The sequence below is a fragment of the Marmota marmota genome, unplaced genomic scaffold, assembly GCF_001458135.2.
Source record: "Marmota marmota marmota unplaced genomic scaffold, marMar, whole genome shotgun sequence".
In the NCBI taxonomy this organism is placed as follows: Eukaryota; Metazoa; Chordata; class Mammalia; order Rodentia; family Sciuridae; genus Marmota; species Marmota marmota.
Genome location: NW_026008692.1, coordinates 1 through 3553, shown reverse-complemented (window position 1 = coordinate 3553; position 3553 = coordinate 1). Strand labels below are relative to the sequence as shown.

General features: G+C 37.5%; 1 long non-coding RNA gene across 1 annotated transcript; it reads right to left on the bottom strand.

Annotated features, from left to right (window-relative positions):
- Window positions 1-1129: 1129 nt before the first annotated feature.
- Window positions 1130-3278, bottom strand: LOC107134735. Its single transcript, XR_001502465.2, has 2 exons — window positions 2438-3278; window positions 1130-1353 (listed from the first exon to the last, which is right to left on the bottom strand). It is a non-coding gene; the product is annotated as an uncharacterized LOC107134735 (long non-coding RNA).
- Between the last annotated feature and the right edge of the window lie 275 nt (window positions 3279-3553).

The following is a 3553-nucleotide window of genomic DNA, read 5'->3' as shown; positions in this document are numbered from 1 at the left end:
TATATATATATATATATATATATATATATATATATATATATATATATATTTTAAATAAGCTGCTACTAATGCACTGAAATTCTTTTTATCCCACCCACCTTCCTGCCCCCTCTTTGCACTTATTCATTTATTTTTGTGATGCTAGGGATCAAATCCAGGGCCTAGTACCTGCTAAGCAAGCACTATATTACTAAATTATACTCCAGACTTTTATTTTATCCATCCTTTTTTTTTTCTTCTCAGAGCCAATCACTTTCTTGAAGATCTCACGAATCTCTTATGCATGTTTTTACCTTTACTACATATGAACCTTTTTATATATGGTTTAAATATGAGTTCTTCCCAAAAGCTCATGTGTGAGACAATGCAAGAATGTTCTGAGGTGAAATAGATTGTAAGAGTTATAACTTTATCAGTGCATTAATCCACTGATATGAATTAACTGGGTACTTAACTGTAGGCAAATAGGGTATGGCTAGAGGAGGCAGGTGGCTGAGGGTGTGCCTCCTAAGTAGTTTAGACTATAATTGTGTACTAATACATCTGGTCTAAGTAAATTTTTGTATATAATGTAGAGACTGAACTTCTATTTTTGCATGTGGCTGTCTAGTTGTTCCCTCATCTTTTGTTGAAAAGACTATTCTTTCCCCGTGAATCAATATTCCATTAATCTATGTGTCTATCCAGGACCAAAATGTCTTAATTACTGTAGGTTTTTGGTAGGAGTTAAAATCAGGAAGTGCAGGAGTTTCAACTTTCTCTTTTTCAAGATTGTTTTTCGCTATTCTAGGTCCCTTGAATTTCATCTTGTCAATTTCTACAGAGAAAGTAACTTGAATTTTTATTTCAGAGACACAGACAAGATTTATTTAGGAAAGCACAGAGATATATTCAAGGAAAAATGTGGGCTATCTTGAGAGTAAAAAGTTTGGGGGAAAAACAAGGAACAGACATTCAATGGAGAATATGGGCCATCTATAGAAGGAGAAACAGTGGTCAACTTGAATTTAATGGACACTGCACTCATCACTTTGTTTCTTGGTGACACTTATAATAAATATGCTAGTTCATATTTCTATCAGGATATTTCACTTGAATAGCAAATGTGTTCCCATGTTTTCCTCTTGAACAAATTTAAAAGGACATATTTATTTTGGATACCACATATAAACACAGGGTTGGATATCACATATAAACAAAGGGTTTCAGTTTATTTAAAGTCTTTATTTCCAACAGATGTTACAGCTTACTAGTCGTAAAAATCATCAAAATCATCAGCGGATGTGTTATAGTTTCTAGGACGCAAAGCAGCTTCAATTTCTGAGTTACTGTCATCAGACTCTCCCCAGAAGGCTGGAAAAGAAAAGCAGACAGCTATTTAACATTTTCTGCATATGTTTGTAGAACAGCACTCTACTGTCAAAAAAAGTTTATGAAACAGTACAGCGGGACTGGTTAATTAGAGCCCTGGCCTGCAAGAGATCTAACAGGGATACCACATAATGTACCTTACCAGACACACACAGAATGAATGTAGGTACTGTAAAAATCAAAATATTTCAGTGTATTCTATGCATTGTTATGGAAATTCCTTTGCAGACTATTTCTTTTCTCTTGTGCCCGATTTTTTACTATAGGATAGGGATTTAAAATCAGGCTTTACAAGGAAACAGGGCTGCTGGGGGTTTCCATCAGGCCTGATACTAACTAGCTTCCTCTGTTCTTTCTAAGAGCAGAGAGAAGGGGGAGGCATGGTAGAGGAATAAGCAGTGATGCTAAGCCTAAGACAGGACGTGGAAACACATCATTTATTTTGAGAGGTGATCTTATGAGCCATGTGGAGGGGAATGGGAGAGTGCCACAGGGAAAAGATGAAGCAGTAAAACATATATTAACAAGTGGGTGCTGGCAGGGCACAAAAGGGACTAAATTCTGCTCTGAAAGACTGTGTAGAACTAGAACTCACTTTACATTGTCCCAGTGAAGACTAAAGAAGTAGGGATATTGATCCATCAACTCCCGTTTCCTGGTTGAGAGTTCTCAACTCAGGGCATCAACTCTCTGCACTTGGGCTGCCCTGTGAAGGCTAGACATGCTGCATCTTGTGGCCAGAGAAAGCCTTTAGACAGAGATTCATGGCTGCTTGATATAGAAGGCAGCAGGCATGTCCATGAACTGGAGCTGAAATAACCTCTGGACCAACTGTTAGGATGTGGTAAGGTCACCAACAGTGAGTACTACTACTCTGACAATCTGCATGACTACTGATAACTTCTCATGTCTTGAGAAGTCCTCAGATCCCACCCTATAGGCACTGCAAGGATGCAGGCACACTTCACAATCCTCACATAAGGATGTAGAAGACTAATACATGTCATAAACAACGTTTTGATTAAAATTAAAAATAAAAAAAATTTTGTCCAGTTATTTCTCTTACCATTTGACTTTATATTGGTCATAATTTTCTTTTTGTTTTCATGCCTGTGAAATAAAGAAAGAGTCTGAAAACAAATGACATAAAAGTTTTACAGAGTACATTAGGGAAGAAGCACTATTATTCATTAGAAGGCCAGAAACTTCATATACTTCTCAGATTTTTTAAAACACAAAGAAAATGTCAAGACTTATTGTGGCCAGAACTATTTGCTGATGCTTTGGTGGTATACTGCTACTCCAACAGCATCACCAGTGACCTTTGCATGTTCCTCTCAGCAGGCTCTGCCCAGGTCCCCTCTGCCCTGATGTGCCATGTGTACATTGAGCACAGTGGGTTCTTGCTGGAGGGTGATCACCTGGGAGGGTAGGCAGAGGATGATTTCTATCCAACAGTCCTCTTAAAACACTAATGTATAAAGTTTTATTGCTTTTAGGTAAACACAAAGGGAACTACTTGAAGTAAGGAATTCAAGATGTTACAATGCAAACAGATGTTAGTGAGGAAGTTAAAATATGTATCTCTCTACTGCCAGTGACAGCAATGCTAACTAAACTAACTAAAGGAGGTCACCAACAAACATGTGGTAGAAAAATGCAAGCATGATAGACACATGTTTAGGTTTCTATGTATCAAATACATAAAAATGCTAGAATTGGTGGCATCTAGTTAGCACCCAATGACTTGTCTGCTGAAAACGAGGAACCTGGCTCTGTGGGATGGGATTTCTTACTGTGCCTTTTTTTTTTTTTTTTAATTTTTTTATTGTTGGTTGTTCAAAACATTACATAGTTCTTGATATATCATATTTCACACTTTGATTCAAGTGGGTTATGAACTCCCATTTTTACCCTGTATACAAATTGCAGAATCACATCAGTTACACATCCATTGATTTACATATTGCCATACTAGTGTCTGTTGTATTCTGCTGCCTTTCCTATCCTCTACTATCCCCCCTCCCCTCCCCTCCCCTCCCCTATTCTCTCTCTACCCCCTCTACTGTCATTCATTTCTACCCCTTGTATTATTTTCCCCTTTCCCCTCACTTCCTCTTGTATGAAATTTTGTATAACTACAGGACAAATGGAAAATATAAGTTCAAGTGGCCTCACAAAG